Source organism: Pseudophryne corroboree, unplaced genomic scaffold, assembly GCF_028390025.1.
Source record: "Pseudophryne corroboree isolate aPseCor3 unplaced genomic scaffold, aPseCor3.hap2 scaffold_2127, whole genome shotgun sequence".
Taxonomy (NCBI): Eukaryota; Metazoa; Chordata; class Amphibia; order Anura; family Myobatrachidae; genus Pseudophryne; species Pseudophryne corroboree.
In genome coordinates, this window is record NW_026968771.1 from 12,438 (window position 1) to 33,364 (window position 20,927).

Sequence of the window (20,927 nt, forward strand, 5' to 3'; positions counted from 1 at the left end):
CTACAGCGCAGGCTATAAAAATCTTTCAAACAGTTGTTGTGATTTCCATATTGGCCACTATATGCGTTTGAAAAGTTCTCAAGCATTGGTGGTATAGTGGTGAGCATAGCTGCCTTCCAAGCAGTTGACCCGGGTTCGATTCCCGGCCAATGCATCCTTTTCCTTATGTGTTGTTTTCGCACTTATAGTTGTTGCTTAAGATATGCTCAGATGACAAGGTCCATAGAAAATGTTAAAATCTTTGTAGAAATCATGATTCCTTCTTAGCAGATGACTTTTGATTCCACCACTGCCTGATTAAAGATTTGTAAATACATTTTACACAGTTCACTGAGGTGCCATATGCAAGTAAATCGAAGGTCTTTTCTTTTCTCAGTTTTGATACCACTGTATGTCAGTTCAATGGTGCATAATAACCTTAAGTATGGATGAGCCTAAATCTTGAATTGTGAATGTCATGCAATTTGCCAATTTTGTTTGAATATCTTCCACCAATGGTGCTACAGCGCAGGCTATAAATATCTTTCAAACAGTTGTTGTGATTTCCATATTGGCCACTATATGCATTCGAAAAGTGCTCAAGCATTGGTGGTATAGTGGTGAGTATAGCTGCCTTCCAAGCAGTTTATCCGGGTTCGATTCCCGGCCAATGCATCCTTTTCCTTATGTGCTGTTTTCGCACTTATAGTTGTTGCTTAAGATATGCTCAGATGACAAGGTCCATAGAAAATGTTAAAATCTTTGTAGAAATCATGATTCCTTCTTAGCAGATGACTTTTGATTCCACCACTGCCTGATTAAAGATTTGTAAATACATTTTACAAAGTTCACTGAGGTGCCATATGCAAGTAAATCAAAGGTCTTTTCTTTTCTCAGTTTTGATACCACTGTATATCAGTTCAATGGTGCATAAAAACCTTAAGTATGGATGAGCCTAAATCTTGAATTGTGAATGTCATGCAATTTTCCAATTTTGTTTGAATATCTTCCACCAATGGTGCTACAGCGCAGGCTATAAATATCTTTCAAACAGTTGTTGTGATTTCCATATTGGCCACTATATGCATCGAAAAAGCGCTCAAGCATTGGTGGTATAGTGCTGAGCATAGCTGCCATCCAAGCAATTGACTCGGGTTCGATTCCCGGCCAATGCATCCTTTTCCTTATGTGCTGTTTTCGCACTTATAGTTGTTGCTTAAGATATGCTCAGATGACAAGGTCCATAGAAAATGTTAAAATCTTTGTAGAAATCATGATTCCTTCTTAGCAGATGACTTTTGATTCCACCACTGCCTGATTAAAGATTTGTAAATACATTTTACAAAGTTCACTGAGGTGCCATATGCAAGTAAATCGAAGGTCTTTTCTTTTCTCAGTTTTGATACCACTGTATGTCAGTTCAATGGTGCATAAAAACCTTAAGTATGGATGAGCCTAAATCTTGAATTGTGAATGTCATGCAATTTGCCAATTTTGTTTGAATATCTTCCACCAATAGTGCTACAGCGCAGGCTATAAATATCTTTCAAACAGTTGTTGTGATTTCCATATTGGCCACTATATGTAATCAAAAAGAGCTCAAGCATTGGTGGTATAGTGGTGAGCATAGCTGCCTTCCAAGCAGTTGACCCGGGTTCGATTCCCGGCCAATGCATCCTTTTCCTTATGTGCTGTTTTCGCACTTATAGTTGTTGCTTAAGATATGCTCAGATGACAAGGTCCATAGAAAATGTTAAAATCTTTGTAGAAATCATGATTCCATCTTAGCAGATGACTTTTGATTCCACCACTGCCTGATTAAAGATTTGTAAATACATTTTACAAAGTTCACTGAGGTGCCATATGCAAGTAAATCAAAGGTCTTTTCTTTTCTCAGTTTTGATACCACTGTATATCAGTTCAATGGTGCATAAAAACCTTAAGTATGGATGAGCCTAAATCTTGAATTGTGAATGTCATGCAATTTTCCAATTTTGTTTGAATATCTTCCACCAATGGTGCTACAGCGCAGGCTATAAATATCTTTCAAACAGTTGTTGTGATTTCCATATTGGCCACTATATGCATTCAAAAATAGCTCAAGCATTGGTGGTATAGTGGTTAGCATAGCTGCCTTCCAAGCAGTTGACCCGGGTTCGATTCCCGGCCAATGCATCCTTTTCCTTATGTGCTGTTTTCGCACTTATAGTTGTTGCTTAAGATATGCTCAGATGACAAGGTCCATAGAAAATGTTAAAATCTTTGTAGAAATCATGATTCCTTCTTAGCAGATGACTTTTGATTCCACCACTGCCTGATTAAAGATTTGTAAATACATTTTACACAGTTCACTGAGGTGCCATATACAAGTAAATCGAAGGTCTTTTCTTTTCTTAGTTTTGATAACACTGTATGTCAGTTCAATAGTGCATAAAAACCTTAAGTATGGATGACCCTAAATCTTGAATTGTGAATGTCATGCAATTTGCCAATTTTGTTTGAATATCTTCCACCAATGGTGCTACAGCGCAGGCTATAAATATCTTTCAAACAGTTGTTGTGATTTCCATATTGGCCACTATATGCAATAGAAACGAGCTCAAGCATTAGTGGTATAGTGGTGAGCATAGCTGCCTTCCAAGCAGTTGACCCGGGTACGATTCCCGGCCAATGCATCCTTTTCCTTATGTGCTGTTTTCGCACTTATAGTTGTTGCTTAAGATATGCTCAGATGACAAGGTCCATAGAAAATGTTAAAATCTTTGTAGAAATCATGATTCCTTCTTAGCAGATGACTTTTGATTCCACCACTGCCTGATTAAAGATTTGTAAATACATTTTACAAAGTTCACTGAGGTGCCATATGCAAGTAAATCAAAGGTCTTTTCTTTTCTCAGTTTTGATACCACTGTATATCAGTTCAATGGTGCATAAAAACCTTAAGTATGGATGAGCCTAAATCTTGAATTGTGAATGTCATGCAATTTGCCAATTTTGTTTGAATATCTTCCACCAATGGTGCTACAGTGCAGGCTATAAATATCTTTCAAACAGTTGTTGTGATTTCCATATTGGCCACTATATGCATTCGAAAAGAGCTCAAGCATTGGTGGTATAGTGGTGAGCATAGCTGCCTTCCAAGCAGTTGACCCGGGTTCGATTCCTGGCCAATGCATCCTTTTCCTTATGTGCTGTTTTCGCACTTATAGTTGTTGCTTAAGATATGCTCAGATGACAAGGTCCATAGAAAATGTTAAAATCTTTGTAGAAATCATGATTCTTTCTTAGCAGATGACTTTTGATTCCACCACTGCATGATTAAACATTTGTAAACACATTTTACAAAGTTCACTGAGGTGCCATATGCAAGTACATCAAAGGTCTTTTCTTTTCTCAGTTTTGATACCACTGTATATCAGTTCAATGGTGCATAAAAACCTTACGTATGGATGAGCCTAAATCTTGAATTGTGAATGTCATGCAATTTGCCAATTTTGTTTGAATATCTACCACCAATGGTGCTACAGCGCAGGATATAAAAATCTTTCAAACAGTTGTTGTGATTTTCATATTGGCCACTATATGCATTTGAAAAGTGCTCAAGCATTGGTGGTATAGTGGTGAGCATAGCTGCCTTCCAAGTAGTTGACCCGGGTTCGATTCCCGGCCAATGCATCCTTTTCCTTATGTGCTGTTTTCGCACTTATAGTTGTTGCTTAAGATATGCTCAGATGACAAGGTCCATAGAAAATGTTAAAATCTTTGTAGAAATCATGATTCCTTCTTAGCAGATGACTTTTGATTCCACCACTGCTTGATTAAAGATTTGTAAATACATTTTACAAAGTTCACTGAGGTGCCATATGCAAGTAAATCGAAGGTCTTTTCTTTTCTCAGTTTTGATACCACTGTATATCAGTTCAATGGTGCATAAAAACCTTAAGTATGGATGAGCCTAAATCTTGAATTGTGAATGTCATGCAATTTTCCAATTTTGTTTGAATATCTTCCACCAATGGTGCTACAGCGCAGGCTATAAATATCTTTCAAACAGTTGTTGTGATTTCCATATTGACCACTATATGCATTTGAAAAGTGCTCAAGCATTGGTGGTATAGTGGTGAGCATAGCTGCTTTTCAAGCAATTGACCCGGGTTTGATTCCCGGCCAATGCATTCTTTTCCTTATGTGCTGTTTTCACACTTAAAGTTGTTGCTTAAGATATGCTCAGATGACAAGGTCCATAGAAAATGTTAAAATCTTTTTAGAAATCATGATTCCTTCTTAGCAGATGACTTTTGATTCCACCACTGCTTGATTAAAGATTTGTAAATACATTTTACAAAGTTCACTGAGGTGCCATATGCAAGTACATCAAAGGTCTTTTCTTTTCTCAGTTTTGATACCACTGTATATCAGTTCAATGGTGCATAAAAACCTTAAGTATGGATGAGCCTAAATTTTGAATTGTGAATGTCATGCAATTTGCCAATTTTGTTTGAATATCTTCCACGAATGCTGCTACAGCGCAGGCTATAAATATCTTTCAAACAGTTGTTGTGATTTCCATATTGGCCACTATATGCATTTGAAGAGAGCTCAAGCATTGGTGGTATAGTGGTGAGCATAGCTGCCTACCAAGCAGTTGACTCGGGTTCTATTCCCGGCCAATGCATCGTTTTCCTTATGTGCTGTTTTCGCACTTATAGTTGTTGCTTAAGATATGCTCAGATGACAAGGTCCATAGAAAATGTTAAAATCTTTGTAGAAATCATGATTCCTTCTTAGCAGATGCCTTTTTATTCCACCACTGCCTAATTAAAGATTTGTAAATACATTTTACAAAGTTCACTGAGGTGCCATATGCAAGTAAATCGAAGGTCTTTTCTTTTCTCAGTTTTGATACCACTGTATATCAGTTCAATGGTGCATAAAAACCTTAAGTATGGATGAGCCTAAATCTTGAATTGTGAATGTCATGCAATTTTCCAATTTTGTTTGAATATCTTCCACCAATGGTGCTACAGCGCAGGCTATAAATATCTTTCAAACAGTTGTTGTGATTTCCATATTGACCACCATATGCATTTGAAAAGTGCTCAAGCATTGGTGGTATAGTGGTGAGCATAGCTGCCTTCCAAGCAGTTGACCCGGGTTCAATTCCCGGTCAATGCATTCTTTTGCTTATGTGCTGTTTTCACACTTATAGTTATTGCTTAAGATATGCTCAGATGACAAGGTCCATAGAAAATGTTAAAATCCTTGTAGAAATCATGATTCCTTCTTAGCAGATGACTTTTGATTCCACCACTGCTTGATTAAAGATTTGTGAATACATTTTACAAAGTTCACTGAGGTGCCATATGCAAGTACATCAAAGGTCTTTTCTTTTCTCAGTTTTGATACCACTGTATATCAGTTCTATGGTGCATAAAAACCTTAAGTATGGATGAGCCTAAATCTTGAATTGTGAATGTCATGCAATTTGCCAATTTTGATTGAATATCTACCACCAATGGTGCTACAGCGCAGGCTATAAAAATCTTTCAAACAGTTGTTGTGATTTCCATATTGGCCACTATATGCGTTTGAAAAGTTCTCAAGCATTGGTGGTATAGTGGTGAGCATAGCTGCCTTCCAAGCAGTTGACCCGGGTTCGATTCCCGGCCAATGCATCCTTTTCCTTATGTGTTGTTTTCGCACTTATAGTTGTTGCTTAAGATATGCTCAGATGACAAGGTCCATAGAAAATGTTAAAATCTTTGTAGAAATCATGATTCCTTCTTAGCAGATGACTTTTGATTCCACCACTGCCTGATTAAAGATTTGTAAATACATTTTACACAGTTCACTGAGGTGCCATATGCAAGTAAATCGAAGGTCTTTTCTTTTCTCAGTTTTGATACCACTGTATGTCAGTTCAATGGTGCATAATAACCTTAAGTATGGATGAGCCTAAATCTTGAATTGTGAATGTCATGCAATTTGCCAATTTTGTTTGAATATCTTCCACCAATGGTGCTACAGCGCAGGCTATAAATATCTTTCAAACAGTTGTTGTGATTTCCATATTGGCCACTATATGCATTCGAAAAGTGCTCAAGCATTGGTGGTATAGTGGTGAGTATAGCTGCCTTCCAAGCAGTTTATCCGGGTTCGATTCCCGGCCAATGCATCCTTTTCCTTATGTGCTGTTTTCGCACTTATAGTTGTTGCTTAAGATATGCTCAGATGACAAGGTCCATAGAAAATGTTAAAATCTTTGTAGAAATCATGATTCCTTCTTAGCAGATGACTTTTGATTCCACCACTGCCTGATTAAAGATTTGTAAATACATTTTACAAAGTTCACTGAGGTGCCATATGCAAGTAAATCAAAGGTCTTTTCTTTTCTCAGTTTTGATACCACTGTATATCAGTTCAATGGTGCATAAAAACCTTAAGTATGGATGAGCCTAAATCTTGAATTGTGAATGTCATGCAATTTTCCAATTTTGTTTGAATATCTTCCACCAATGGTGCTACAGCGCAGGCTATAAATATCTTTCAAACAGTTGTTGTGATTTCCATATTGGCCACTATATGCATCGAAAAAGCGCTCAAGCATTGGTGGTATAGTGCTGAGCATAGCTGCCATCCAAGCAATTGACTCGGGTTCGATTCCCGGCCAATGCATCCTTTTCCTTATGTGCTGTTTTCGCACTTATAGTTGTTGCTTAAGATATGCTCAGATGACAAGGTCCATAGAAAAAGTTAAAATCTTTGTAGAAATCATGATTCCTTCTTAGCAGATGACTTTTGATTCCACCACTGCCTGATTAAAGATTTGTAAATACATTTTACAAAGTTCACTGAGGTGCCATATGCAAGTAAATCGAAGGTCTTTTCTTTTCTCAGTTTTGATACCACTGTATGTCAGTTCAATGGTGCATAAAAACCTTAAGTATGGATGAGCCTAAATCTTGAATTGTGAATGTCATGCAATTTGCCAATTTTGTTTGAATATCTTCCACCAATAGTGCTACAGCGCAGGCTATAAATATCTTTCAAACAGTTGTTGTGATTTCCATATTGGCCACTATATGTAATCAAAAAGAGCTCAAGCATTGGTGGTATAGTGGTGAGCATAGCTGCCTTCCAAGCAGTTGACCCGGGTTCGATTCCCGGCCAATGCATCCTTTTCCTTATGTGCTGTTTTCGCACTTATAGTTGTTGCTTAAGATATGCTCAGATGACAAGGTCCATAGAAAATGTTAAAATCTTTGTAGAAATCATGATTCCATCTTAGCAGATGACTTTTGATTCCACCACTGCCTGATTAAAGATTTGTAAATACATTTTACAAAGTTCACTGAGGTGCCATATGCAAGTAAATCAAAGGTCTTTTCTTTTCTCAGTTTTGATACCACTGTATATCAGTTCAATGGTGCATAAAAACCTTAAGTATGGATGAGCCTAAATCTTGAATTGTGAATGTCATGCAATTTTCCAATTTTGTTTGAATATCTTCCACCAATGGTGCTACAGCGCAGGCTATAAATATCTTTCAAACAGTTGTTGTGATTTCCATATTGGCCACTATATGCATTCAAAAATAGCTCAAGCATTGGTGGTATAGTGGTTAGCATAGCTGCCTTCCAAGCAGTTGACCCGGGTTCGATTCCCGGCCAATGCATCCTTTTCCTTATGTGCTGTTTTCGCACTTATAGTTGTTGCTTAAGATATGCTCAGATGACAAGGTCCATAGAAAATGTTAAAATCTTTGTAGAAATCATGATTCCTTCTTAGCAGATGACTTTTGATTCCACCACTGCCTGATTAAAGATTTGTAAATACATTTTACACAGTTCACTGAGGTGCCATATACAAGTAAATCGAAGGTCTTTTCTTTTCTTAGTTTTGATAACACTGTATGTCAGTTCAATAGTGCATAAAAACCTTAAGTATGGATGACCCTAAATCTTGAATTGTGAATGTCATGCAATTTGCCAATTTTGTTTGAATATCTTCCACCAATGGTGCTACAGCGCAGGCTATAAATATCTTTCAAACAGTTGTTGTGATTTCCATATTGGCCACTATATGCAATAGAAACGAGCTCAAGCATTAGTGGTATAGTGGTGAGCATAGCTGCCTTCCAAGCAGTTGACCCGGGTACGATTCCCGGCCAATGCATCCTTTTCCTTATGTGCTGTTTTCGCACTTATAGTTGTTGCTTAAGATATGCTCAGATGACAAGGTCCATAGAAAATGTTAAAATCTTTGTAGAAATCATGATTCCTTCTTAGCAGATGACTTTTGATTCCACCACTGCCTGATTAAAGATTTGTAAATACATTTTACAAAGTTCACTGAGGTGCCATATGCAAGTAAATCAAAGGTCTTTTCTTTTCTCAGTTTTGATACCACTGTATATCAGTTCAATGGTGCATAAAAACCTTAAGTATGGATGAGCCTAAATCTTGAATTGTGAATGTCATGCAATTTGCCAATTTTGTTTGAATATCTTCCACCAATGGTGCTACAGTGCAGGCTATAAATATCTTTCAAACAGTTGTTGTGATTTCCATATTGGCCACTATATGCATTCGAAAAGAGCTCAAGCATTGGTGGTATAGTGGTGAGCATAGCTGCCTTCCAAGCAGTTGACCCGGGTTCGATTCCTGGCCAATGCATCCTTTTCCTTATGTGCTGTTTTCGCACTTATAGTTGTTGCTTAAGATATGCTCAGATGACAAGGTCCATAGAAAATGTTAAAATCTTTGTAGAAATCATGATTCTTTCTTAGCAGATGACTTTTGATTCCACCACTGCATGATTAAACATTTGTAAACACATTTTACAAAGTTCACTGAGGTGCCATATGCAAGTACATCAAAGGTCTTTTCTTTTCTCAGTTTTGATACCACTGTATATCAGTTCAATGGTGCATAAAAACCTTACGTATGGATGAGCCTAAATCTTGAATTGTGAATGTCATGCAATTTGCCAATTTTGTTTGAATATCTACCACCAATGGTGCTACAGCGCAGGATATAAAAATCTTTCAAACAGTTGTTGTGATTTTCATATTGGCCACTATATGCATTTGAAAAGTGCTCAAGCATTGGTGGTATAGTGGTGAGCATAGCTGCCTTCCAAGTAGTTGACCCGGGTTCGATTCCCGGCCAATGCATCCTTTTCCTTATGTGCTGTTTTCGCACTTATAGTTGTTGCTTAAGATATGCTCAGATGACAAGGTCCATAGAAAATGTTAAAATCTTTGTAGAAATCATGATTCCTTCTTAGCAGATGACTTTTGATTCCACCACTGCTTGATTAAAGATTTGTAAATACATTTTACAAAGTTCACTGAGGTGCCATATGCAAGTAAATCGAAGGTCTTTTCTTTTCTCAGTTTTGATACCACTGTATATCAGTTCAATGGTGCATAAAAACCTTAAGTATGGATGAGCCTAAATCTTGAATTGTGAATGTCATGCAATTTTCCAATTTTGTTTGAATATCTTCCACCAATGGTGCTACAGCGCAGGCTATAAATATCTTTCAAACAGTTGTTGTGATTTCCATATTGACCACTATATGCATTTGAAAAGTGCTCAAGCATTGGTGGTATAGTGGTGAGCATAGCTGCTTTTCAAGCAATTGACCCGGGTTTGATTCCCGGCCAATGCATTCTTTTCCTTATGTGCTGTTTTCACACTTAAAGTTGTTGCTTAAGATATGCTCAGATGACAAGGTCCATAGAAAATGTTAAAATCTTTTTAGAAATCATGATTCCTTCTTAGCAGATGACTTTTGATTCCACCACTGCTTGATTAAAGATTTGTAAATACATTTTACAAAGTTCACTGAGGTGCCATATGCAAGTACATCAAAGGTCTTTTCTTTTCTCAGTTTTGATACCACTGTATATCAGTTCAATGGTGCATAAAAACCTTAAGTATGGATGAGCCTAAATTTTGAATTGTGAATGTCATGCAATTTGCCAATTTTGTTTGAATATCTTCCACGAATGCTGCTACAGCGCAGGCTATAAATATCTTTCAAACAGTTGTTGTGATTTCCATATTGGCCACTATATGCATTTGAAGAGAGCTCAAGCATTGGTGGTATAGTGGTGAGCATAGCTGCCTACCAAGCAGTTGACTCGGGTTCTATTCCCGGCCAATGCATCGTTTTCCTTATGTGCTGTTTTCGCACTTATAGTTGTTGCTTAAGATATGCTCAGATGACAAGGTCCATAGAAAATGTTAAAATCTTTGTAGAAATCATGATTCCTTCTTAGCAGATGCCTTTTTATTCCACCACTGCCTAATTAAAGATTTGTAAATACATTTTACAAAGTTCACTGAGGTGCCATATGCAAGTAAATCGAAGGTCTTTTCTTTTCTCAGTTTTGATACCACTGTATATCAGTTCAATGGTGCATAAAAACCTTAAGTATGGATGAGCCTAAATCTTGAATTGTGAATGTCATGCAATTTTCCAATTTTGTTTGAATATCTTCCACCAATGGTGCTACAGCGCAGGCTATAAATATCTTTCAAACAGTTGTTGTGATTTCCATATTGACCACCATATGCATTTGAAAAGTGCTCAAGCATTGGTGGTATAGTGGTGAGCATAGCTGCCTTCCAAGCAGTTGACCCGGGTTCAATTCCCGGTCAATGCATTCTTTTGCTTATGTGCTGTTTTCACACTTATAGTTATTGCTTAAGATATGCTCAGATGACAAGGTCCATAGAAAATGTTAAAATCCTTGTAGAAATCATGATTCCTTCTTAGCAGATGACTTTTGATTCCACCACTGCTTGATTAAAGATTTGTGAATACATTTTACAAAGTTCACTGAGGTGCCATATGCAAGTACATCAAAGGTCTTTTCTTTTCTCAGTTTTGATACCACTGTATATCAGTTCTATGGTGCATAAAAACCTTAAGTATGGATGAGCCTAAATCTTGAATTGTGAATGTCATGCAATTTTCCAATTTTGTTTGAATATCTTCCACCAATGGTGCTACAGCGCAGGCTATAAATATCTTTCAAACAGTTGTTGTGATTTCCATATTGGTCACTATATGCATTTGGAAAGTGCTCAAGCATTGGTGGTATAGTGGTGAGCATAGCTGCCTTCCAAGCAGTTGATTCAGGTTCGATTCCCGGCCAATGCATCCTTTTCCTTATGTGCTGTTTTCGCACTTATAGTTGTTGCTTAAGATATGCTCAGATGACAAGGTCCATAGAAAATGTTAAAATCTTTGTAGAAATCACTGAGGTGCCATATGCAAGTAAATCGAAGGTCTTTTCTTTTCTCAGTTTTGATACCACTGTATGTCAGTTCAATGGTGCATAAAAACCTTAAGTATGGATGAGCCTAAATCTTGAATTGTGAATGTCATGCAATTTGCCAATTTTGTTTGAATATCTACCACCAATGGTGCTACAGCGCAGGCTATAAAAATCTTTCAAACAGTTGTTGTGATTTCCATATTGGCCACTATATGCATTTGAAAAGAGCTCAAGCATTGGTGGTATAGTGGTGAGCATAGCTGCCTTCCAAGCAGTTAACCCGGGTTCGATTCCCAGCTAATGCATCCTTTTCCTTATGTGCTGTTTTCGCACTTATAGTTGTTGCTTAAGATATGCTCAGATGACAAGGTCCATAGAAAATGTTAAAATCTTTGTAGAAATCACTGAGGTGCCATATGCAAGTAAATCGAAGGTCTTTTCTTTTCTCAGTTTTGATACCACTGTATGTCAGTTCAATGGTGCATAAAAACCTTAAGTATGGATGAGCCTAAATCTTGAATTGTGAATGTCATGCAATTTGCCAATTTTGTTTGAATATCTACCACCAATGGTGCTACAGCGAAGGCTATAAAAATCTTTCAAACAGTTGTTGTGATTTCCATATTGGCCACTATATGCATTTGAAAAGTGCTCAAGCATTAATGGTATAGTGGTGAGCATAGCTTCCTTCCAAGCAGTTGACCCGGGTTCGATTCCCGGCCAATGCATCCTTTTCCTTATGTGCTGTTTTCGCACTTATAGTTGTTGCTTAAGATATGCTCAGATGACAAGGTCCATAGAAAATGTTAAAATCTTTATAGAAATCATGATTCCTTCTTAGAAGATGACTTTTGATTCCACCACTGCTTGATTAAAGATTTGTAAATACATTTTACAAAGTTCACTGAGGTGCCATATGCAAGTAAATCGAAGGTCTTTTCTTTTCTCAGTTTTGATACCACTGTATATCAGTTCAATGGTGCATAAAAACCTTAAGTATGGATGAGCCTAAATCTTGAATTGTGAATGTCATGCAATTTTCCAATTTTGTTTGAATATCTTCCACCAATGGTGCTACAGCGCAGGCTATAAATATCTTTCAAACAGTTGTTGTGATTTCCATATTGACCACTATATGCATTTGAAAAGTGCTCAAGCATTGGTGGTATAGTGGTGAGCATAGCTGCTTTTCAAGCAATTGACCCGGGTTTGATTCCCGGCCAATGCATTCTTTTCCTTATGTGCTGTTTTCACACTTAAAGTTGTTGCTTAAGATATGCTCAGATGACAAGGTCCATAGAAAATGTTAAAATCTTTGTAGAAATCATGATTCCTTCTTAGCAGATGACTTTTGATTCCACCACTGCCTGATTAAAGATTTGTAAATACATTTTACAAAGTTCACTGAGGTGCCATATGCAAGTAAATCGAAGGTCTTTTCTTTTCTCAGTTTTGATACCACTGTATGTCAGTTCAATGGTGCATAAAAACCTTTAGTATGGATGAGCCTAAATCTTGAATTGTAAATGTCATGCAATTTGCCAATTTTGTTTGAATATCTTCCACCAATGGTGCTACAGCGCAGGCTATAAATATCTTTCAAACAGTTGTTGTGATTTCCATATTGGCCACTATATGCAATCGAAAAGAGCTCAAGCATTGGTGGTATAGTGGTGAGCAAAGCGGTCTTCCAAGCAGTTGACCCGGGTACGATTCCCGGCCAATGCATCCTTTTCCTTATGTGCTGTTTTCGCACTTATAGTTGTTGCTTAAGATATGCTCAGATGACAAGGTCCATAGAAAATGTTAAAATCTTTGTAGAAATCATGATTCCTTCTTAGCAGATGCCTTTTTATTCCACCACTGCCTAATTAAAGATTTGTAAATACATTTTACAAAGTTCACTGAGGTGCCATATGCAAGTAAATCGAAGGTCTTTTCTTTTCTCAGTTTTGATACCACTGTATATCAGTTCAATGGTGCATAAAAACCTTAAGTATGGATGAGCCTAAATCTTGAATTGTGAATGTCATGCAATTTGCCAATTTTGTTTGAATATCTTCCACCAATGGTGCTACAGTGCAGGCTATAAATATCTTTCAAACAGTTGTTGTGATTTCCATATTGGCCACTATATGCATCCGAAAAGAGCTCAAGCATTGGTGGTATAGTGCTGAGCATAGCTGCTTTCCAAGCAGTTGACCCGGGTTCGATTCCCGGCCAATGCATCCTTTTCCTTATGTGCTGTTTTCGCACTTATAGTTGTTGCTTAAGATATGCTCAGATGACAAGGTCCATAGAAAATGTTAAAATCTTTGTAGAAATCATGATTCTTTCTTAGCAGATGACTTTTGATTCCACCACTGCATGATTAAACATTTGTAAACACATTTTACAAAGTTCACTGAGGTGCCATATGCAAGTACATCAAAGGTCTTTTCTTTTCTCAGTTTTGATACCACTGTATATCAGTTCAATGGTGCATAAAAACCTTACGTATGGATGAGCCTAAATCTTGAATTGTGAATGTCATGCAATTTGCCAATTTTGTTTGAATATCTACCACCAATGGTGCTACAGCGCAGGCTATAAAAATCTTTCAAACAGTTGTTGTGATTTCCATACTGGCCACTATATGCATTTGAAAAGTGCTCAAGCATTGGTGGTATAGTGGTGAGCATAGCTGCCTTCCAAGCAGTTGACCCGGGTTCGATTCCCGGCCAATGCATCCTTTTCCTTATGTGCTGTTTTCGCACTTATAGTTGTTGCTTAAGATATGCTCAGATGACAAGGTCCATAGAAAATGTTAAAATCTTTGTAGAAATCATGATTCCTTCTTAGCAGATGACTTTTGATTCCACCACTGCTTGATTAAAGATTTGTAAATACATTTTACAAAGTTCACTGAGGTGCCATATGCAAGTAAATCGAAGGTCTTTTCTTTTCTCAGTTTTGATACCACTGTATATCAGTTCAATGGTGCATAAAAACCTTAAGTATGGATGAGCCTAAATCTTGAATTGTGAATGTCATGCAATCCAATTTTGTTTGAATATCTTCCACCAATGGTGCTACAGCGCAGGCTATAAATATCTTTCAAACAGTTGTTGTGATTTCCATATTGACCACTATATGCATTTGAAAAGTGCTCAAGCATTGGTGGTATAGTGGTGAGCATAGCTGCTTTTCAAGCAATTGACCCGGGTTTGATTCCCGGCCAATGCATTCTTTTCCTTATGTGCTGTTTTCACACTTAAAGTTGTTGCTTAAGATATGCTCAGATGACAAGGTCCATAGAAAATGTTAAAATCTTTTTAGAAATCATGATTCATTCTTAGCAGATGACTTTTGATTCCACCACTGCTTGATTAAAGATTTGTAAATACATTTTACAAAGTTCACTGAGGTGCCATATGCAAGTACATCAAAGGTCTTTTCTTTTCTCAGTTTTGATACCACTGTATATCAGTTCAATGGTGCATAAAAACCTTAAGTATGGATGAGCCTAAATTTTGAATTGTGAATGTCATGCAATTTGCCAATTTTGTTTGAATATCTTCCACGAATGCTGCTACAGCGCAGGCTATAAATATCTTTCAAACAGTTGTTGTGATTTCCATATTGGCCACTATATGCATTTGAAGAGAGCTCAAGCATTGGTGGTATAGTGGTGAGCATAGCTGCCTACCAAACAGTTGACTCGGGTTCTATTCCCGGCCAATGCATCGTTTTCCTTATGTGCTGTTTTCGCACTTATAGTTGTTGCTTAAGATATGCTCAGATGACAAGGTCCATAGAAAATGTTAAAATCTTTGTAGAAATCATGATTCCTTCTTAGCAGATGCCTTTTTATTCCACCACTGCCTAATTAAAGATTTGTAAATACATTTTACAAAGTTCACTGAGGTGCCATATGCAAGTAAATCGAAGGTCTTTTCTTTTCTCAGTTTTGATACCACTGTATATCAGTTCAATGGTGCATAAAAACCTTAAGTATGGATGAGCCTAAATCTTGAATTGTGAATGTCATGCAATTTTCCAATTTTGTTTGAATATCTTCCACCAATGGTGCTACAGCGCAGGCTATAAATATCTTTCAAACAGTTGTTGTGATTTCCATATTGACCACCATATGCATTAGAAAAGTGCTCAAGCATTGGTGGTATAGTGGTGAGCATAGCTGCCTTCCAAGCAGTTGACCCGGGTTCAATTCTCGGCCAATGCATTCTTTTCCTTATGTGCTGTTTTCACACTTATAGTTATTGCTTAAGATATGCTCAGATGACAAGGTCCATAGAAAATGTTAAAATCCTTGTAGAAATCATGATTCCTTCTTAGCAGATGACTTTTGATTCCACCAATGCTTGATTAAAGATTTGTGAATACATTTTACAAAGTTCACTGAGGTGCCATATGCAAGTACATCAAAGGTCTTTTCTTTTCTCAGTTTTGATACTACTGTATATCAGTTCTATGGTGCATAAAAACCTTAAGTATGGATGAGCCTAAATCTTGAATTGTGAATGTCATGCAATTTTCCAATTTTGTTTGAATATCTTCCACCAATGGTGCTACAGCGCAGGCTATAAATATCTTTCAAACAGTTGTTGTGATTTCCATATTGGTCACTATATGCATTTGGAAAGTGCTCAAGCATTGGTGGTATAGTGGTGAGCATAGCTGCCTTCCAAGCAGTTGATCCGGGTTCGATTCCCGGCCAATGCATCCTTTTCCTTATGTGCTGTTTTCGCACTTATAGTTGTTGCTTAAGATATGCTCAGATGACAAGGTCCATAGAAAATGTTAAAATCTTTGTAGAAATCACTGAGGTGCCATATGCAAGTAAATCGAAGGTCTTTTCTTTTCTCAGTTTTGATACCACTGTATGTCAGTTCAATGGTGCATAAAAACCTTAAGTATGGATGAGCCTAAATCTTGAATTGTGAATGTCATGCAATTTGCCAATTTTGTTTGAATATCTACCACCAATGGTGCTACAGCGCAGGCTATAAAAATCTTTCAAACAGTTGTTGTGATTTCCATATTGGCCACTATATGCATTTGAAAAGAGCTCAAGCATTGGTGGTATAGTGGTAAGCATAGCTGCCTTCCAAGCAGTTAACCCGGGTTCGATTCCCGGCCAATGCATCCTTTTCCTTATGTGCTGTTTTCGCACTTATAGTTGTTGCTTAAGATATGCTCAGATGACAAGGTCCATAGAAAATGTTAAAATCTTTGTAGAAATCACTGAGGTGCCATATGCAAGTAAATCGAAGGTCTTTTCTTTTCTCAGTTTTGATACCACTGTATGTCAGTTCAATGGTGCATAAAAACCTTAAGTATGGATGAGCCTAAATCTTGAATTGTGAATGTCATGCAATTTGCCAATTTTGTTTGAATATCTACCACCAATGGTGATACAGCGCAGGCTATAAAAATCTTTCAAACAGTTGTTGTGATTTCCATATTGGCCACTATATGCATTTGAAAAGTGCTCAAGCATTGGTGGTATAGTGGTGAGCATAGCTGCCTTCCAAGCAGTTGACCCGGGTTCGATTCCCGGCCAATGCATCCTTTTCCTTATGTGCTGTTTTCGCACTTATAGTTGTTGCTTAAGATATGCTCAGATGACAAGGTCCATAGAAAATGTTAAAATCTTTGTAGAAATCATGATTCCTTCTTAGCAGATGACTTTTGATTCCACCACTGCTTGATTAAAGATTTGTAAATACATTTTACAAAGTTCACTGAGGTGCCATATGCAAGTAAATCGAAGGTCTTTTCTTTTCTCAGTTTTGATACCACTGTATATCAGTTCAATGGTGCATAAAAACCTTAAGTATGGATGAGCCTAAATCTTGAATTGTGAATGTCATGCAATTTTCCAATTTTGTTTGAATATCTTCCACCAATGGTGCTACAGCGCAGGCTATAAATATCTTTCAAACAGTTGTTGTGATTTCCATATTGGTCACTATATGCATTTGGAAAGTGCTCAAGCATTGGTGGTATAGTGGTGAGCATAGCTGCCTTCCAAGCAGTTGATCCGGGTTCGATTCCCGGCCAATGCATCCTTTTCCTTATGTGCTGTTTTCGCACTTATAGTTGTTGCTTAAGATATGCTCAGATGACAAGGTCCATAGAAAATGTTAAAATCTTTGTAGAAATCACTGAGGTGCCATATGCAAGTAAATCGAAGGTCTTTTCTTTTCTCAGTTTTGATACCACTGTATGTCAGTTCAATGGTGCATAAAAACCTTAAGTATGGATGAGCCTAAATCTTGAATTGTGAATGTCATGCAATTTGCCAATTTTGTTTGAATATCTACCACCAATGGTGCTACAGCGCAGGCTATAAAAATCTTTCAAACAGTTGTTGTGATTTCCATATTGGCCACTATATGCATTTGAAAAGTGCTCAAGCATTGGTGGTATAGTGGTGAGCATAGCTTCCTTCCAAGCAGTTGACCCGGGTTCGATTCCCGGCCAATGCATCCTTTTCCTTATGTGCTGTTTTCGCACTTATAGTTGTTGCTTAAGATATGCTCAGATGACAAGGTCCATAGAAAATGTTAAAATCTTTGTAGAAATCATGATTCCTTCTTAGAAGATGACTTTTGATTCCACCACTGCTTGATTAAAGATTTGTAAATACATTTTACAAAGTTCACTGAGGTGCCATATGCAAGTAAATCGAAGGTCTTTTCTTTTCTCAGTTTTGATACCACTGTATATCAGTTCAATGGTGCATAAAAACCTTAAGTATGGATGAGCCTAAATCTTGAATTGTGAATGTCATGCAATTTTCCAATTTTGTTTGAATATCTTCCACCAATGGTGCTACAGCGCAGGCTATAAATATCTTTCAAACAGTTGTTGTGATTTCCATATTGACCACTATATGCATTTGAAAAGTGCTCAAGCATTGGTGGTATAGTGGTGAGCATAGCTGCTTTTCAAGCAATTGACCCGGGTTTGATTCCCGGCCAATGCATTCTTTTCCTTATGTGCTGTTTTCACACTTAAAGTTGTTGCTTAAGATATGCTCAGATGACAAGGTCCATAGAAAATGTTAAAATCTTTTTAGAAATCATGATTCCTTCTTAGCAGATGACTTTTGATTCCACCACTGCTTGATTAAAGATTTGTAAATACATTTTACAAAGTTCACTGAGGTGCCATATACAAGTAAATCGAAGGTCTTTTCTTTTCTCAGTTTTGATACCACTGTATATCAGTTCAATGGTGCATAAAAACCTTAAGTATGGATGAGCCTAAATTTTGAATTGTGAATGTCATGCAATTTGCCAATTTTGTTTGAATATCTTCCACCAATGGTGCTACAGCGCAGGCTATAAATATCTTTCAAACAGTTGTTGTGATTTCATTATTGGCCACTATATGCAATAGAAACGAGCTCAAGCATTAGTGGTATAGTGGTGAGCATAGCTGCCTTCCAAGCAGTTGACTCGGGTTCTATTCCCGGCCAATGCATCGTTTTCCTTATGTGCTGTTTTCGCACTTATAGTTGTTGCTTAAGATATGCTCAGATGACAAGGTCCATAGAAAATGTTAAAATCTTTGTAGAAATCATGATTCCTTCTTAGCAGATGACTTTTGATTCCACCACTGCCTGATTAAAGATTTGTAAATACATTTTACAAAGTTCACTGAGGTGCCATATGCAAGTAAATCGAAGGTCTTTTCTTTTCTCAGTTTTGATACCACTGTATGTCAGTTCAATGGTGCATAAAAACCTTTAGTATGGATGAGCCTAAATCTTGAATTGTAAATGTCATGCAATTTGCCAATTTTGTTTGAATATCTTCCACCAATGGTGCTACAGCGCAGGCTATAAATATCTTTCAAACAGTTGTTGTGATTTCCATATTGGCCACTATATGCAATCGAAAAGAGCTCAAGCATTGGTGGTATAGTGGTGAGCAAAGCGGTCTTCCAAGCAGTTGACCCGGGTACGATTCCCGGCCAATGCATCCTTTTCCTTATGTGCTGTTTTCGCACTTATAGTTGTTGCTTAAGATATGCTCAGATGACAAGGTCCATAGAAAATGTTAAAATCTTTGTAGAAATCATGATTCCTTCTTAGCAGATGACTTTTGATTCCACCACTGCCTGATTAAAGATTTGTAAATACATTTTACAAAGTTCACTGAGGTGCCAGAGCAAGTAAATCAAAGGTCTTTTCTTTTCTCAGTTTTGATACCACTGTATATCAGTTCAATGGTGCATAAAAACCTTAAGTATGGATGAGCCTAAATCTTGAATTGTGAATGTCATGCAATTTGCCAATTTTGTTTGAATATCTTCCACCAATGGTGCTACAGTGCAGGCTATAAATATCTTTCAAACAGTTGTTGTGATTTCCATATTGGCCACTATATGCATTCGAAAAGAGCTCAAGCATTGGTGGTATAGTGCTGAGCATAGCTGCCTTCCAAGCAGTTTACCCGGGTTCGATTCCCGGCCAATGCATCCTTTTCCTTATGTGCTGTTTTCGCACTTATAGTTGTTGCTTAAGATATGCTCAGATGACAAGGTCCATAGAAAATGTTAAAATCTTTGTAGAAATCATGATTCCTTCTTAGAAGATGACTTTTGATTCCACCACTGCTTGATTAAAGATTTGTAAATACATTTTACAAAGTTCACTGAGGTGCCATATGCAAGTAAATCGAAGGTCTTTTCTTTTCTCAGTTTTGATACCACTGTATATCAGTTCAATGGTGCATAAAAACCTTAAGTATGGATGAGCCTAAATCTTGAATTGTGAATGTCATGCAATTTTCCAATTTTGTTCTAATATCTTCCACCAATGGTGCTACAGCGCAGGCTATAAATATCTTTCAAACAGTTGTTGTGATTTCCATATTGACCACTATATGCATTTGAAAAGTGCTCAAGCATTGGTGGTATAGTGGTGAGCATAGCTGCTTTTCAAGCAATTGACCCGGGTTTGATTCCCGGCCAATGCATTCTTTTCCTTATGTGCTGTTTTCACACTTAAAGTTGTTGCTTAAGATATGCTCAGATGACAAGGTCCATAGAAAATGTTAAAATCTTTTTAGAAATCATGATTCCTTCTTAGCAGATGACTTTTGATTCCACCACTGCTTGATTAAAGATTTGTAAATACATTTTACAAAGTTCACTGAGGTGCCATATACAAGTAAATCGAAGGTCTTTTCTTTTCTCAGTTTTGATACCACTGTATATCAGTTCAATGGTGCATAAAAACCTTAAGTATGGATGAGCCTAAATTTTGAATTGTGAATGTCATGCAATTTGCCAATTTTGTTTGAATATCTTCCACCAATGGTGCTACAGCGCAGGCTATAAATATCTTTCAAACAGTTGTTGTGATTTCCATATTGGCCACTATATGCAATAGAAACGAGCTCAAGCATTAGTGGTATAGTGGTGAGCATAGCTGCCTTCCAAGCAGTTGACTCGGGTTCTATTCCCGGCCAATGCATCGTTTTCCTTATGTGCTGTTTTCGCACTTATAGTTGTTGCTTAAGATATGCTCAGATGACAAGGTCCATAGAAAATGTTAAAATCTTTGTAGAAATCATGATTCCTTCTTAGCAGATGACTTTTGATTCCACCACTGCCTGATTAAAGATTTGTAAATACA

The 20,927-nt window shown here is 37.2% G+C and overlaps 30 non-coding genes across 30 annotated transcripts; all 30 read left to right on the forward strand.

The window, feature by feature from the left end:
* Positions 1-82: 82 nt before the first annotated feature.
* Positions 83-154, forward strand: TRNAG-UCC (transfer RNA glycine (anticodon UCC)). Its single transcript has one exon. It is a non-coding gene; the product is annotated as a tRNA-Gly (tRNA).
* A 428-nt stretch (positions 155-582) lies between these two features.
* On the forward strand, positions 583-654 carry TRNAG-UCC (transfer RNA glycine (anticodon UCC)). The gene has a single exon. It is a non-coding gene; the product is annotated as a tRNA-Gly (tRNA).
* Positions 655-1,582: 928 nt separating this feature from the next.
* TRNAG-UCC (transfer RNA glycine (anticodon UCC)) lies at positions 1,583-1,654 on the forward strand. Its single transcript has one exon. It is a non-coding gene; the product is annotated as a tRNA-Gly (tRNA).
* A 428-nt stretch (positions 1,655-2,082) lies between these two features.
* Positions 2,083-2,154, forward strand: TRNAG-UCC (transfer RNA glycine (anticodon UCC)). The gene has a single exon. It is a non-coding gene; the product is annotated as a tRNA-Gly (tRNA).
* A 928-nt stretch (positions 2,155-3,082) lies between these two features.
* TRNAG-UCC (transfer RNA glycine (anticodon UCC)) lies at positions 3,083-3,154 on the forward strand. Its single transcript has one exon. It is a non-coding gene; the product is annotated as a tRNA-Gly (tRNA).
* Positions 3,155-3,582: 428 nt separating this feature from the next.
* Positions 3,583-3,654, forward strand: TRNAG-UCC (transfer RNA glycine (anticodon UCC)). Its single transcript has one exon. It is a non-coding gene; the product is annotated as a tRNA-Gly (tRNA).
* Positions 3,655-4,082: 428 nt separating this feature from the next.
* Positions 4,083-4,154, forward strand: TRNAE-UUC (transfer RNA glutamic acid (anticodon UUC)). Its single transcript has one exon. It is a non-coding gene; the product is annotated as a tRNA-Glu (tRNA).
* Positions 4,155-4,582: 428 nt separating this feature from the next.
* TRNAG-ACC (transfer RNA glycine (anticodon ACC)) lies at positions 4,583-4,654 on the forward strand. Its single transcript has one exon. It is a non-coding gene; the product is annotated as a tRNA-Gly (tRNA).
* A 428-nt stretch (positions 4,655-5,082) lies between these two features.
* Positions 5,083-5,154, forward strand: TRNAG-UCC (transfer RNA glycine (anticodon UCC)). The gene has a single exon. It is a non-coding gene; the product is annotated as a tRNA-Gly (tRNA).
* A 428-nt stretch (positions 5,155-5,582) lies between these two features.
* On the forward strand, positions 5,583-5,654 carry TRNAG-UCC (transfer RNA glycine (anticodon UCC)). Its single transcript has one exon. It is a non-coding gene; the product is annotated as a tRNA-Gly (tRNA).
* Positions 5,655-6,082: 428 nt separating this feature from the next.
* Positions 6,083-6,154, forward strand: TRNAG-UCC (transfer RNA glycine (anticodon UCC)). The gene has a single exon. It is a non-coding gene; the product is annotated as a tRNA-Gly (tRNA).
* Positions 6,155-7,082: 928 nt separating this feature from the next.
* Positions 7,083-7,154, forward strand: TRNAG-UCC (transfer RNA glycine (anticodon UCC)). Its single transcript has one exon. It is a non-coding gene; the product is annotated as a tRNA-Gly (tRNA).
* A 428-nt stretch (positions 7,155-7,582) lies between these two features.
* Positions 7,583-7,654, forward strand: TRNAG-UCC (transfer RNA glycine (anticodon UCC)). Its single transcript has one exon. It is a non-coding gene; the product is annotated as a tRNA-Gly (tRNA).
* A 928-nt stretch (positions 7,655-8,582) lies between these two features.
* On the forward strand, positions 8,583-8,654 carry TRNAG-UCC (transfer RNA glycine (anticodon UCC)). The gene has a single exon. It is a non-coding gene; the product is annotated as a tRNA-Gly (tRNA).
* A 428-nt stretch (positions 8,655-9,082) lies between these two features.
* TRNAG-UCC (transfer RNA glycine (anticodon UCC)) lies at positions 9,083-9,154 on the forward strand. The gene has a single exon. It is a non-coding gene; the product is annotated as a tRNA-Gly (tRNA).
* A 428-nt stretch (positions 9,155-9,582) lies between these two features.
* On the forward strand, positions 9,583-9,654 carry TRNAE-UUC (transfer RNA glutamic acid (anticodon UUC)). Its single transcript has one exon. It is a non-coding gene; the product is annotated as a tRNA-Glu (tRNA).
* Positions 9,655-10,082: 428 nt separating this feature from the next.
* On the forward strand, positions 10,083-10,154 carry TRNAG-ACC (transfer RNA glycine (anticodon ACC)). The gene has a single exon. It is a non-coding gene; the product is annotated as a tRNA-Gly (tRNA).
* A 428-nt stretch (positions 10,155-10,582) lies between these two features.
* Positions 10,583-10,654, forward strand: TRNAG-UCC (transfer RNA glycine (anticodon UCC)). The gene has a single exon. It is a non-coding gene; the product is annotated as a tRNA-Gly (tRNA).
* A 1,774-nt stretch (positions 10,655-12,428) lies between these two features.
* On the forward strand, positions 12,429-12,500 carry TRNAE-UUC (transfer RNA glutamic acid (anticodon UUC)). The gene has a single exon. It is a non-coding gene; the product is annotated as a tRNA-Glu (tRNA).
* A 928-nt stretch (positions 12,501-13,428) lies between these two features.
* TRNAG-UCC (transfer RNA glycine (anticodon UCC)) lies at positions 13,429-13,500 on the forward strand. Its single transcript has one exon. It is a non-coding gene; the product is annotated as a tRNA-Gly (tRNA).
* Positions 13,501-13,928: 428 nt separating this feature from the next.
* On the forward strand, positions 13,929-14,000 carry TRNAG-UCC (transfer RNA glycine (anticodon UCC)). Its single transcript has one exon. It is a non-coding gene; the product is annotated as a tRNA-Gly (tRNA).
* A 425-nt stretch (positions 14,001-14,425) lies between these two features.
* Positions 14,426-14,497, forward strand: TRNAE-UUC (transfer RNA glutamic acid (anticodon UUC)). Its single transcript has one exon. It is a non-coding gene; the product is annotated as a tRNA-Glu (tRNA).
* A 928-nt stretch (positions 14,498-15,425) lies between these two features.
* TRNAG-UCC (transfer RNA glycine (anticodon UCC)) lies at positions 15,426-15,497 on the forward strand. The gene has a single exon. It is a non-coding gene; the product is annotated as a tRNA-Gly (tRNA).
* Positions 15,498-15,925: 428 nt separating this feature from the next.
* Positions 15,926-15,997, forward strand: TRNAG-UCC (transfer RNA glycine (anticodon UCC)). Its single transcript has one exon. It is a non-coding gene; the product is annotated as a tRNA-Gly (tRNA).
* A 351-nt stretch (positions 15,998-16,348) lies between these two features.
* On the forward strand, positions 16,349-16,420 carry TRNAG-UCC (transfer RNA glycine (anticodon UCC)). The gene has a single exon. It is a non-coding gene; the product is annotated as a tRNA-Gly (tRNA).
* Positions 16,421-16,771: 351 nt separating this feature from the next.
* On the forward strand, positions 16,772-16,843 carry TRNAG-UCC (transfer RNA glycine (anticodon UCC)). Its single transcript has one exon. It is a non-coding gene; the product is annotated as a tRNA-Gly (tRNA).
* A 428-nt stretch (positions 16,844-17,271) lies between these two features.
* TRNAG-UCC (transfer RNA glycine (anticodon UCC)) lies at positions 17,272-17,343 on the forward strand. The gene has a single exon. It is a non-coding gene; the product is annotated as a tRNA-Gly (tRNA).
* Positions 17,344-17,694: 351 nt separating this feature from the next.
* TRNAG-UCC (transfer RNA glycine (anticodon UCC)) lies at positions 17,695-17,766 on the forward strand. Its single transcript has one exon. It is a non-coding gene; the product is annotated as a tRNA-Gly (tRNA).
* Positions 17,767-18,194: 428 nt separating this feature from the next.
* TRNAE-UUC (transfer RNA glutamic acid (anticodon UUC)) lies at positions 18,195-18,266 on the forward strand. Its single transcript has one exon. It is a non-coding gene; the product is annotated as a tRNA-Glu (tRNA).
* Positions 18,267-20,193: 1,927 nt separating this feature from the next.
* Positions 20,194-20,265, forward strand: TRNAE-UUC (transfer RNA glutamic acid (anticodon UUC)). Its single transcript has one exon. It is a non-coding gene; the product is annotated as a tRNA-Glu (tRNA).
* Positions 20,266-20,927: the final 662 nt, after the last annotated feature.